At 50.3% G+C, this 14,140-nt stretch overlaps 1 pseudogene; it reads left to right on the top strand.

The window, feature by feature from the left end:
- Positions 1-10,785: 10,785 nt before the first annotated feature.
- On the top strand, positions 10,786-12,099 carry LOC100349551 (glyceraldehyde-3-phosphate dehydrogenase pseudogene; annotated as a pseudogene).
- Positions 12,100-14,140: the final 2,041 nt, after the last annotated feature.

Genomic DNA, 14,140 nt, shown 5'->3' with positions numbered 1-14,140 from the left:
TTGGATGCAGGTCCCTTAGGGTGCAGAACCCACATCCCCACACGGCAACAAGGGGCAGGAGCTGAATTTCTGAAGTTCCCTTGAGACAGGGCATACACTTCCTACTCCATCACAGTCCCCCACTGCTCCCTATTGGACATGCACATAGCCTTCTTCGTTCATTTACATAGCTTCTCTCTTGCTGCATTTTTGAATTTCCATTCCCACACCTGCCAGTACACTTGCAGTTCAGGCATCTGCCACTACGTGGTACAATGCCTATGGGCAGATAGAATGTTGGCAGAGACATCGGTGACCATATGGCACTTCTATGGCAATCCTGGTGTTCCCAACTTTTTATAGCCATGAAGTATTTCTCTAATAAAATACTACCCACAGGCCCATCTCTAAGTACAAAAGAGGAGCTGTGGCAGCTGACAGCCGGGAAATTCCCAAGAGGCGCCCAATTTGTTTGACTCCCCATCCTTTTGCCCTGCCTGCCTGGGTACTTCAGGGATGCTGGCAGCATAGTTCAATGCTCTCATCACAAAGCAGAGGACACAAACAAGCAGAACCCAAATCTTTAACAAATCAGTCAGTGTTCAGCGTTCCTTCCACTAAATCATTGTTGTTGACTTGTAGGAAGTGAATAAGAACAGTCATGACTGGGGCTGCTGCTGTGGCGCAGTGGGTTAACGCCCTGGCCTGAGGCGAAGGCATCCCATATGGGTGCTGGTTCTAGTCCCGGCTGCTCTTCTTCCGATCCAGCTCTCTGCTATGGACTGGGAAAGCAGTGGAAGATGGCCCAAGTTTTAGGGCCCCTGCACCCACGTGGGAGACCCAGAAAAAGCTCCTGGCTCCTGGCTTCGGATCAGCTCAGCTCCGGCTGTTGCAGCCATCTGGGGAGTGAACCAGTGAATGGAAGACCTCTCTTTCTGTCTTTACCTCTCTCTGTGACTTTCTTTCAAATAATTAAAATAAATCTTTTAAAAAAAAAGAAAAATGTAATAGTTAAGTATAGAATTATGAAAGTACATGGCTTTAGAGCTGAAAGGAATATTGATAGATTTTGTCATCTCACCTCTTCATCTTTCAGACCAGGAAAACAAACAACTGCTTGAAACTGATTCTTCCTGTTGAGTGTTCCAAGTTACTGGCCTGCTCAATAGACAAAGTACTGTTACATCTGGACTCAATGGTCTGAAGCCAGAACTTTCTATTTTAGCCCGTTCTGTCACGGAAATCACGAGCAGCTAAGATATAAAGTTGTGATTTCTCCCTCTTTGTGATTTTCTTCCATCTTTGAAACACACATCCCCAGCTGGGCCTTCAAACACCTCTTTACTCCAGAAAGTACATTGACAAACTTAGGGGATGATTGTTTGTTCCAATACTACAGTGGTCACAGAGTCTTTGCTTTTAAATTTCTAATTCATTGCATTGTAGACCATTTTGTAAAATAGAGTACATACAGAGACAGAGATCCACCATCCGCTGGTTCTCTTCCCAAATATCTGCAGTGGCCAGGGATAAACCACACTGACGCCAGAAGCTAGGAACTCAGTCTAGATCTCACACGTAGGTGGCAAGCACTGGGCTACTTGAGCCATCACCTGCTGCCTCCCAGAGTCCATTAGCATCAAACTAGAATCAGGAGTGGGGCTAGGACTTGAATTCAGGCAATCTGTCATGGGATGCAGGCATCCCGATCAGCAGCTTAACTGCTAGGCCGTATGTCTACCCCCAAATAAAATTTACAAAGACATAAAAAATAAAATTTTTATTATTAGACTCTAAGCATAAAATTACCCTCTCAGATTGCTGTTTCAGTTTGCAAATGCGTACTCCCTATTCCTGTACTTGCCCCATCTTGTACCTGAAACAAAGACTTCAGGGACTAACCCTGGAGCTACTTGGAGTACTAGCCGGGTGGTTGGTCTGAATAGAGGGCATGTATGGAACCATGCCACCTGTGGAACCAGGTAATGCTTCCTACTAGCCCCCATTTTGAAAATGTGTTTATGTAACCCTAAGCCTGGGGCATGGTCACTACATGGCTGGTGGGAAATCAAAAGTACACAACCCCCAGTTGTACCACATAGAAAAGAGTAGGGCAGGTGTAGGTCATAAAGGGCTTGTACAATGAATGAAAGAATTATGAGATATCATCCTGAGAGCAATGGCAAGTTGTTTTCAAAAACAACAACAGCAACAACAAAACAGTTGAGTCACACTTGGGTTCAGAAAGCCCTGCCTGCAGCGCAGAGCAGGGTTCAGAGAAAACAAGTCCCATCAGCAAGCTGGTATGGAGGCTGAAGAAGAAGATGATACGGCCTGACCTCAGCTAGTAGCAATAGGGGTGGAGATAGTGCAGGAGCAATTTGGGGCGTTTGATTATTGATTGGCTAATGGTGGTGAAAGTCAGGAAGAGGTTAACAATACCACCCATGTATTGACTTGACCAGTTGGGTGGCTGGAGATGCTGGTCCTAGAATAGAGAGCCCAGGAGGAGGAGGGTGCTAAAAACAGTGGGTGCGGCTCCTGAGGGGCTGTGTTGGAGCTGTCCTGACCCTGGCTCTTGTACATGGTGGTCTCTGAATCTGATTGCCCTGCCCTTATGTTCCCTCATCAAATCTCAACCACAAAAGGATTTGGCAACCATAATAGGGCTTATTAAGAACTTTGAAGCAACATGGGGGAAAAATTTATTAAGTAACATTAGGTAAAGTAATAAAAATGCAAATTAAATGAGGTAGAGCTCTTCCTCTATTAAATTGGCAAAAAATTTTTTTTAATTAAAATACCCAAAGCTGCCAAGGGTGTGGGGAAGCTGGCACTGTCACACATTGCTGGTGGCTATGTAAATTGGTACAAACCTTTTAGAAGAAATTTGGCAAAATGCATCAAGAATCATTAAAAAAAAGTTTGCATCCTGTGACCCTGTAATTCCACTTCTGGAAATCTGTTCTAAGGAAATAACTCAAAATGTGGGAAAAAGCATTTCATATATAAAGGTGTTTATTGCAACAGAAACTGGGAACATCCAAAATGCCCAACAATAAGAGATTAGTTAGATAAATCATGTTAGCCTATGAAAACTGCTGAGTAATGAAGAAGACTGTTTACGCATCCTGTAAAAAATATATGTATAATATGTATGCTACTGCCCAGTTATGTGAGTAATCTCCATAAGAAGAAGACTGTTGAGTTAGGGTGGTAGATCCACAGACAATACCTGAAATTTTCTTTACTGAGTTTGCTCAAATTTATTATAAATGGTTAAAATGCTCATGAAATAGAAACCATATTATACTATGAAGATAAATGTTAGGTTAAAAAAAAAGTAAAATGTTATCTGTTAGTTACAAATAATATGTATGTTTGCTAGTAGACCAAGAATGGAAACGACCTTAAGTAAAAGGAAACAATTGAATTGTCTGGGTGAATGATTTGCACAATACTTCATTGTCTACACAATATTAGTTGTGAGATTACATTCATTTCACGCCACCTACCCAATCTTCAAAACCCACCTCAAAGACTTTCTTTTTTCTTAAAGCTTTCCTCTCTTCTGACCAAACATTACTGCTTCTTCTTTGAACCACCAGGGTTTCTGGTTTTGATTCTGTGTGACTGTGGCACAATGGTCCTCAAACTTTCTCATGCATTAGAAGGTCTGATTGTTGGTCCTCACCTCGCCTCAGTTTCTGATCCAGGAGATCGTGGTGGGATCCAAGATTTGGTGTTTCTAACAATTTCCCTGGTGATACAGATACTGCTAGTCTGGAGACTATTCGGAGATCATTGTAATAATAGGTAAGATATGATAGGATATCCACCCTGTTTCCTTCCTCCCTCACCCTTGCCCATGACTGATCAACCCAGGAGTAGAGATAATTAACCTAAGGTGCACCATTTAGGATATATCACGCTGCAGGCAAAGAACTGGTCCCGAGGGGAAGCAAGTTATTCCTGCTAGATCAACAGGATCCCTTCTGCATGATATTTCAGAGGCAAAACAATGTATGTGTGGAGTCTGTGACCAACAAGCATTTCCACAGTGGAAGAAAGCCAGCATATAGAGAGAAGAGTCCCTGCAGGGTTTATCTGACCCGGCACCGATTTGAGTTCCTCAGACAAAAGTAGCAGACATCGAGCACAAACCATGAACAAAGTAAAAAAAAATTAAAATCTATCTAATTAAATGTCTCATGTAACCTGAGGTAAGGCAGGCTCTGAGGCTGGCTAATATAGCCGCTGAACAATGTCACCAAAGACTTGGATCTTTTTTGTCACCCTGCTCTTACTGCCTGGATATCTTGATTGGCTTAGGCCACTGCTGGGGATGAACAGGAGTTACATAGGCAAAGGCAATGGGTATAACCAATTCAGCCTCAAGCTATGCTCTAGGGTCAGTCGCAACGAGCTCCACAGAATCCAGGAGCTGTCTCTCTGGAAACGTCTGTTGGTCAACGTTTTATTTGATTCTGTGACCCCCTACCCACTTTAGTTCCCTGTCCATTTGCTCGGGTGCTGCTCATTGCAACCAGAGACTTATTATCCTAGTCTATACTGGAGTATCTCATTTTTTTTTGTGGTCAATTTCCATTCACCCTTCAGGTAACCACAGCCTGTGGCTGTAGCTGGGCTCTGCCTGCTTTTAGACCTAAGCTCATCACTTTGATCTCCTCTTCCCTATCACAACCATGACTGGTTAAGAAATGGGCCTGTGACCCGATTAGAGCCAGTAATGCATTATGTGTCTTTTGCTAATAATCGCAGGCAGGAAACTCTTCTCTTTTTCCCATTAGATATGATCCAGATAGGGAGCCCACTAGCTCCCAGGAGCCATCTTGCAGTGACTGAGTCACTTGGAAAGAGACAACTGGGTCCCAAGCCCCCAGCCCATGAACCCCATTCTGCCTATTCTCTTTCTCTGCTTAAGTCAGATGGAAGCAGCTTTTCATCGTGTACAAACAAAAAGGTAATAACTAAGCCCCCCTCCCTCCCACTATTGCAATTACACAGCATGCTTTCTGAAAGCAAAAACTAGACTTTGGGGGATTTTTTTGAGGCAGAGACAGCCAGACAGATACAATTGCTATCCTCTGGTTCACGTCCCAAATACCCATGACAATCAGTGTTGGGCCAAGGCTGAAGCTTGGAGCCTGGAACTCAATCCAAGTTTCCCTTACGAGTGGCGAGTGGCAGGGATCCAATTACTTGGGCCATCACTGCTGCCTCCCAGGGTTTGCATTAGCAGGAAGCTGGAGTCAGGAGCCAGAGCCAGGCATCAAACTCTACCCTCATAAAAGATGCAGGCAGTTTTAAAATTTTTATTTAGTTCTTCATTTGTTTGCTTATTTGTATTTGAATTGAAAGGCAGAAAGAGAGAGAGAAAGAGTTTTGTGTTTTTTTTTTTTTTTTTTTTTGACAGGCAGAGTGGACAGTGAGAGAGACAGAGAGAAAGGTCTTCCTTTGCCGTTGGTTCACCCTCCAATGGCCGCTACAGCTGGCGTGCTGCAGCCAGCGCACTGCACTAATCCAAAGCCAGGAGCCAGGTGGTTCTCCTGGTTTCCCATGCGGGTGCAGGACCCAAGGACTTTGGCCATCCTCCACTGCACTCCCTGGCCACAGCAGAGAGCTGGCCTGGAAGAGGGGCAACCGGGACAGAATCCGGCGCCCCAACCGGGACTAGAACCTGGTATGCCGGCACCCCAGGCAGAGGATTAGCCTAGTGAGCCACGGCACCAGCCGAGAGAGATCTTCCACCCACTGGTTTACTCCCTAAATGCCCTCCAACAGCCAGGGCTGGGCAAAGCCAAAGCTGGGAATATGGAGCTCCAAGTGCATCTCCCGTGTGGGCTGCAGGGACTCGTACTTGAGTCATCATCTGCTGTTTCCCAGGATGCACATTAGCCGGAAACTGGATTAGAAATGGAGTAGCTGGGACTCCAAACAGTGACTTACCCACCGAGCCAAATACCTGCACTGGATGCAGCCATTCTAACCAGCGTCTCAAAGACCTGAACACCCACCCCCAAAACTGTATCTGAGCTGCCATGGTGTCCCCAGTGCTCATGTTAGTGCCCAGCACACAAGATTTCAAGGCAGAGCATCTTGCTTGGGCTTGAGGCTGCCTCCCAGGACATTTCTAATGAGACCCAGAGCTCTGGGAAGCCAGGGGGCCTTTGTCCCTTCTCTGGGCAGTCCCAGAGGCAAGGCCAGGACCCTCTCTGATTCATGAGCACAAAGATTCTTGATGTGAGGGAAAGCGTAGTGTGGGTTATGACTGAGTACTGAATCTGAAGATCCCAGTTGGAACTATAAGGGCCAGGTTCATTCATCTCGTTGCCCACCTCCAATAGGCCATACAAAGTAGGGGACTCCAGAAGAGCTATCTATTTTGCAACTAAGCAGGAGGCCCTTCTTACATATTTTGTGTGGTTGCCCAATATTGAACCTGAGGTCAAGGGCCCTGCACTGCCGCGCACCTTTGTCTACAAGAACCTGTCGGGATTTCCACATCCAACAGACCCTCGTTCCTGACAGAGGCTGAAAGTAGAGAGAATTTCTGGGACAGCCTGAGCTCACTTGGAAGCTGATGCACAACCTCACAGCCTTCTCCTTTAGGCCCTGGCCCAAGACTCCTCGGTCTGTGTGTCAGAGGCTAGGGGCCACTCGGGTCCCAATGTACCCCTGTCCCACCAGAAATGCTCGACACAGAGAATTGCACTTTCAAAGAACACACTTGCCTGGAAAAGCATGTCCGGGCTGTTCATTCAGGCCCGGGATGTGTAGCCAATTATTTTCCAGAGAGAGAGAGAGAGAGAAAGAGAGAGGAGAGAGAGAGATGCATGCTTTGTCCCTAGACAGAGCCTCAGCTAGTGGGGCCCTGGTTTGCTTTAATTCCTGACACATGGATCGTACCAGCGTGGGCACGGAAAGATGAAAGAAGTGGTGAGCCTGCTGTAGCTTCGCGAGCTAATATTAGAGCTGACCCCAGTTCTGCGGACCCCACTGATAGCAAGAGTTCAGCAGAATCTGGCCAAAAGCCAAGTCTTGTGCCTTGTCTTTCCAGGTCAATCCCTGGAGACCCTTAGATCCTCCATGACCTGCACCCCTGCGTCTCCCCAACCCCATCTCTCACCACAACCTATCGCTGAACCGATGCTCCAGTGATAACCTACCTGGAGTGGCTCACTTACAGCTCTTATGGCCGCATCACTCCTCCAGCCCTTTGCTCCCACTGGTCCTCAGCCCTGCATCCCATTCCTGTCTGTAGCTGCCCAAATCCCTCATTTTCCAAAGCCCAGCTCAGATGCAGTCATCTCCTCTCTCAATATCTCTGTCTTCGTTGCTGCTTCTTCCCCACAGCTGAACTGAACAGCAACCCTTCAGTTCCGAATGCTCATGGCAGCTTCAGTCTGTGTTGGCTTTACCTGCTGCCTTTTGCTTGTCTAACCCTGTATATCTATTAATGCTGATCTCAGTTGTCACCTCTTCCAAGAAGCCTATCCCGATGCTCCCACGCTTGGCTCAGAAACCCTCAAGCTTGCACCTTGTATGTGTCTCACCCACACTACGCTATAAGGAGCTCATCAGCAGGGACAAAGTCAGGGTCATGTGTACGTCTCCAGAGTCCAATACAGGGTCTGTCACACCATGGGGGATAACTATTGGGAGCCTAGGTGGGTGAGGTGCCTGCCCATTAGGACAACTTCTCAGAGACAGACACATTTGCAGGGAGCAATCTGTTACCCTGCGTGTATTTTCTGAAGATGGAGGAAGGCAGAATTAGTGAGCCTGACACACCCCAAAGCTTAGCCCATTGCTCCAGCTCAACTAGAGATGGCGCCATAACTCCTGAAAGTTCAAACCCAGCCACAAGCACTCGGCCAGGCCCTTGATGTGGAGGGGAGGCACAGGATTGTACATGCGGTATAGACCTGTCCCCATGGTTACCTCGGGGCATCAACTTCACCTGGAGGCGTTAAGAAAGGTTTTCACGGGGGCAGGTGCTTGCTACAGTGGGCAAGATGCTGCATCCCATATCAGAGTGCCTAGGTTTGAGCCCCAGCCCCACTTCCAACCAGTTTCCTGCTAATGTGCACCCTGGGAGGCAGCAGGTGATGGCTCAAGTACTTGGGTCCCTGCCTCTCATGTGGGAGACCCAGACTGAGTTCTGGGTTCCTGGCTTCAGCCTGGCCCAGGTCAGGCTGTTGAGAGCATTTGGGAAGTGAACCAGCAGATGGGAAATTAACCAATCTCTCTCTCTCTCTCTCTCTCTCTCTGCCTTTCAATAAAAATATTTAAGTAATTAAAAAAAAAAAAAAGACTTTCATAGCAGGAGCAACATTTGACCTGGGTCCTTACGGGTGAGGAGGAAGCTACAAGCAGGACAAGATGGGAGCCAGGGGCAAGCAGAGGGACCAGCCTGAGTGCATGGGGGCAGTGCAGATCTCATTGGCTGGTGAGGAGGAGGACGCAGACGGCTTGGGGCCTGCTATGGGGGCCTTCAGTGCTAGGTTAAGAGCGAAGGCCTCTGTGTGACCACCGCTGGGGAGCCTTGAACATTTGTAAGCACAGGGGTAAAAAAACCGACAGCCTTTTTTAGGTCTGACGAGAGAGGCAAGGGGGCCGCTCAGGAAGTGTCCCCGAGGCTTGTGGGGAGCAGGGTCAGGACAGGGCGGTGAGGGGGAAGCAGAGGGAGGGACGGCTTGAGAGACCAGGGCAGGCAGAGGGGGAGAGGTGGTGTGGAGTGGGGGGAGGGAGCAAGCACAGGAGGCCCAGCCGCTCAGCACCCTGAAGCCTTCCAAATCCTCTTTACGTGCTCCCCACACGGCCCCCCGGCCCCCAGCTCCCCAGCGTAGCCTTTCCTCCTTGGCTGTTAAATTCCAAGGCAAGGAGATTCCAAATGCTGACTCCGGCTGCCTTGGCCCATCTCCGCTTTTGGCAAATAAACTGGTGTCGCTCCCCAGAAAGCATTTCTCGAACTTCATAAAGTTAGCAAAGAGCAGAAGTGTTAACAGTGGGATCTGCTGAGTCCCAGCTTCTCATCCCAGCCCTCACACTCACCCAGCTTTTTCACTCCCCAGAGCGCTGCCAACATCAAAAGGGGTCTGTGCCAGACACAAGTCATTTCAGCTGAACCAGCACTCGGCAGGTCACAGAGCGCCGCCGTGCTGCGCACGTGATGCTGCTTCGGAACCGGCCCGGGGCTGCCCGTGGACGTGCCCATGAAGAACACGGACAAAGGAACGCGCCAAGGGTTTTTGTTTGCTAAACAAACATGGCAGTGTCCTTGCCAACTTAAATCAGAAGCTCCCAGAAGACAGGTGTCATTCATTTATTAAAGGACTCTCTCTCTCTCTCTCTCTCTCTCTCAAATACATGAAAGTTTTTTTTTTGTTTTGTTTTTTTTTTTTTTACAGTGGGGGTAGACGGGCACCGTGGCACAGACATTGTAAAGCTGCAGCTTGGGACAGCTGCCTCCCATGTTGGAGTGGCAGGGTTCAAGCCCCGCCTCCACTTCCTGTCCAGTTCCTGCTAATGCACATCTTGGGAGGCAGCAGCGATGGCTCAGCTGCTTGGTTTCTGCCCCAACCTGGGAGACCCAAATAGAGTTCCTGGCTCCTGGCTTCAGCCTGGCCCAACTCTGGCTGTTGCAGGCATTTGGGGAGTGAGTCAGCAGATGGAAGATCAGTCTCTCTCTCTCCTTTTCCCTCTCTCTCAGAAGAAGAAGGGGTTTGGGGGCTGGCGCTGTGGCACAGTAGGTTAATCTGCCTCCAGCGCCCGCATCCTGTATGGGCGCCGCTTCTAGTCCCAGCTGCTCCTCTCCCCATCCAGCTCTCTGCTGTGGCCCGGGAAGGCAGTCAAAGATGGCCCAAGTGCTTGGGCCTCTGCACCACATGGGAGACCAGGAAGAGGCACCTGGCTCCTGGCTTCGGATCAGCATAGCTCTGGCCGTTGCGGCCATTTGGGAGTGAACCAACGGAAGGAAGACCTTTCTCTGTCTCTCTCTCACTATCTGTAACTCTACCTGTCAAATAAATAAATAAAATAAGAAGAAGAAGAAGAGGAGGAGGAGGAGTCGTCATCGTCGGTGCTGTGGCACAGCGGGTTAATGCCCTGGCCTGAAGCCCGGAATCCTATATGGGTGCCGGTTCTAGTGTCAGCTGCTCCTCTTCCAATTCAACACTCTGCTATGGTCTGGGAAAGCAGTAGAAGATGGCCCAAGTGCTTGGGGCCCTATACCCACGTGGGAGACCCAGAAGAAGCTCCTGGCTCCTGGCTTCAGATTGGTGCAGCTCTGGCTGTTGCAGCCATCTGGGAAGTGAACCAACGGATGGAAGACCTCTCTCTCTGACTCTACCTCTCTCTGTAACTCTGTCTTTCAGATAAATAAAATAAATATTTTTAAAAAAGAAGAAGAAGAAGGGGTTTGACAGTTGGAGACTAAGATGAACACAGAACTGAGTGCAAACCCAGTTCCTTTTCCACAGAGGGAGACTCTGTCAAAAATATAGGGCCTCATTAGAAAGATGAGGGTACTCCCAGGGGAGAGGACCAAGGACTAGGCCCTCAGGAAGATGTAGGGTGCATGGTGGAGTCCAAAATCCACATGACCAGTTACAGCAACACGAAACTGTGTCCGGGTCACACAAGCCAGACCTGGTGCCGCACCGCCCAGATTAGAACCCAATTCCACCATCCAGCTGACGCCTGCCTCTGTCTCCTCCTCTGTAGTGGGAAACAGTGCTGTGAAGAGATGACACAGGAACACACTCAGAAGAGGGTCCAGGCTCTCTGCTCCGCCCCGTTCGACAGGCAGCCGCTTCTTCTCGTGCAGTGCAAGCGCGTCCCCAAGACACGATGGTGAAGGTCGGAGTGAACGGATTTGGCCGCATTGGGCGCCTGGTCACCAGGGCTGCTTTTAACTCTGGCAAAGTGGATGTTGTCGCCATCAATGATCCATTCATTGACCTCCACTACATGGTCTACATGTTCCAGTATGATTCCACCCACGGCAAGTTCCATGGCACGGTCAAGGCTGAGAACGGGAAGCTGGTCATCAACGGGAAGGCCATCACCATCTTCCAGGAGCGAGATCCCGCCAACGTCAAGTGGGGTGATGCTGGCGCCCAGTACGTGGTGGAATCCACTGGCGTCTTCACCACCATGGAGAAGGCCGGGGCTCATTTGAAGGGCGGAGCCAAAAGGGTCATCATCTCTGCCCCCTCCGCCGATGCCCCCATGTTTGTGATGGGCGTGAACCACGAGAAGTATGACAACTCTCTCAAGATTGTCAGCAACGCATCCTGCACCACCAACTGCTTAGCCCCCCTGGCCAAGGTCATCCACGACCACTTCGGCATTGTGGAGGGGCTCATGACCACGGTGCACGCCATCACCGCCACCCAGAAGACCGTGGACGGGCCCTCTGGGAAGCTATGGCGTGACGGCCGCGGGGCCGCCCAGAACATCATCCTTGCCTCCACTGGCGCTGCCAAGGCCGTGGGCAAGGTCATCCCCGAGCTGAACGGGAAACTCACTGGCATGGCCTTCCATGTGCCCACCCCCAACGTGTCTGTCGTGGACCTGACCTGCCGCCTGGAGAAAGCTGCTAAGTATGACGACATCAAGAAGGTGGTGAAACAGGCGTCCAAGGGCCCCCTGAAGGGCATCCTGGGCTACACCGAGGACCAGGTCGTCTCCTGCGACTTCAACAGTGACACCCACTCCTCCACCTTCGATGCTGGGGCTGGCATTGCCCTCAATGACCACTTTGTGAAGCTCATTTCCTGGTACGACAACGAATTTGGCTACAGCAACAGGGTGGTGGACCTCATGGTCCACATGGCCTCCAAGGAGTAAGAGCCCTCAAACCACCGGCCCCAGCGAGAGCACCAGAGGAGGACGAGAGGCCCTCAGCCGCTGGGGAGTCCCTGCCCTCACTCAGTCCCCACCACGCTGAGAATCTGCCCCTCTTCACAGTTTCCATCCCAGACGCCCTGGAGGAGGGGAGGGGCTTAGGGAGCCCTACCTTGTCATGAAACCATCAATAAAGTCTTCTGCACCCAAAAAAACCAACAACAACAACAACAACAACAACAAAAAGAGGGTCCAGGCATGTGTCACCCTGATGAGGCTCTGTTATCATTGCAATCATGGTTTTTTATGACTTCTACCACTGGGCAGTCCTGGGAGTGAGGCTGGGCCCAGGAGAGAAGACTTGGAGTCTCAGGTTGCAAAAACTTGACCCAAAGGGGCAAAACCAATAGGAAGTCAATTTCAGCTGGAACTGGATAAAAGCATTATTTTTAGGACGATGAATCTGGTAAGCGTCTGTAGGCCGCCGCTGCTGACAGCTCCCCGAGTCCAGAGTAGAGCCCGACCTGAGGGCTTCCTCAGCCCAGGATGCCGTGGCTGTCGGTGAGCCTGCCTGTCCGGCTGGACCCTGCCTGTGGCCGCGTCTGCTTTCTAGAGCAGGGCCTAGCATTGAAGTGGGCGCTCAGGGCACAGTCTGCTGAGAGAGGAGTGAGTACATGAATGGAGGGGAATGAGAGCTGAAGAGGGAAAAACTTACAGGGAGAGCAGCCGAGGGGCAGATGCAAGACTCTGGGCTGGGCTGGAGGCGGAGGGAATGAAGAAAAGTAGGGAAAGCTTGGAAAGAAAGGACAAACAGCACCTTGTGAAGGGCGGACTCTGGGAGTGCACGGGGAAGAAGAGCCCGTATGGACTCTAGGCCTTGGATCCAGGCTCTGGCAGTGGCCCCATCGTAAAGGAAAAGAAAGAGGGGCTGGTGCTGTGGCATAGCAGGTAAAGCCGCTGCCTGCAGTGCCAGCATCCCATATGGGCACCGGTTTAAGTCCCAGCTGCTCCACTTCCAATACAGCTCTCTGCTATGGCCTGGGAAAGCAGTAGAAGATGGCCCAAGTCCTTGGGGCCCTGCACCCACATGGGAAGCCCTAGAGGAATCTCCTGGCTCCTGGCTTTGGATCAGCGCAGCTCCAGCCATTGTGGCCAACTGGGGAGTGAACCAGTGGATAGAAGACCTCTCTCGGCCGGCGCTGTGGCTCACTAGGCTAATCCTCCGCCTTGCGGCACCGGCACACCAGGTTCTAGTCCCGGTCGGGGAGCCAGATTCTGTCCTGGTTGCTCCTCTTCCAGGCCAGCTCTCTGCTGTGGCCCGGGAGGGCAGTGGAGGATGGCCCAAGTGCTTGGGCCCTGCACCGCATGGGAGACCAGGAAGAAGCACCTGCCTCCTGGCTTCGGCTCAGCACAGTGCACAAGCAGTAGCGGCCATTTGGGGGGGTGAACCAACGGAAGGAAGACCTTTCTCTCGGTCTCTCCCTCTCATTGTCTAACTCTGCCTATCAAAAAAAAAAAAAAAAAAAAAGGATGGCCACTGTCAACAGAGCCTGCCTGGCAACAGGCTGTGATTGGATGGCTTTGGAAACTGCTTGGCAACAGACTGTGATTAGTTAGAGCATAAACCGCCCCTTGACCGGATTGGCTGCCTTGGCTATATAAGCTGCTGTACCAACTGAAATAAATGAGTCTGCAGGCTGCTTGCCTCTGGCCTGCTTTCACCCGACTCCCGGGGTCTGTGTGGTGACTCTGCGCCTCTTGCCCCCACCACACTCCTCCTCTCAGAATGAATCCACAGCAACAACTCACCAAGTGTCTTCAAAGATGAAAAGGCAGCTCTTGGCCCTTGCAGTGACTCTCCTCTTCCTCAACCATGTTTTCCCAAGATCTGTCCACAGAAGGCCTGAAACAGAACGGAAAGCCTTGTCACGTCGGAAAGCCAAAGAAGAGCAAGCTCTCCCATTGGGTTTTAGTTGGCTTTCCTGAAACGCTTTGTTACAAGCAGGCCATTGTGAGCCTGTAACTTCTCATTTCTGGACTTCTGTAGCAAACAGAGCTGCTGGAGTCCTCAGGAGACCTGGGACAGCATGGACCCATGTCTGGCTCCCCCCAGTAGGTGGCAAATCAAGGCGGGAACCATACCTTCACTGTCGCTATGGCACAATGCAGAGAAAATCACCTGTGGAGTTGAGTCATCTTAGCTCTGCTCTGCAACTCAACGGCTGATTCTGTACCTTTCTGGGGCACTCTCAGCATAGGAGAGGGTCGTGGTGCTGAGATACAGCAG

Source organism: Oryctolagus cuniculus, chromosome 4, assembly GCF_964237555.1.
Source record: "Oryctolagus cuniculus chromosome 4, mOryCun1.1, whole genome shotgun sequence".
Taxonomy (NCBI): domain Eukaryota; kingdom Metazoa; phylum Chordata; class Mammalia; order Lagomorpha; family Leporidae; genus Oryctolagus; species Oryctolagus cuniculus.
This window is presented reverse-complemented; position numbering and strand designations above follow the sequence as displayed.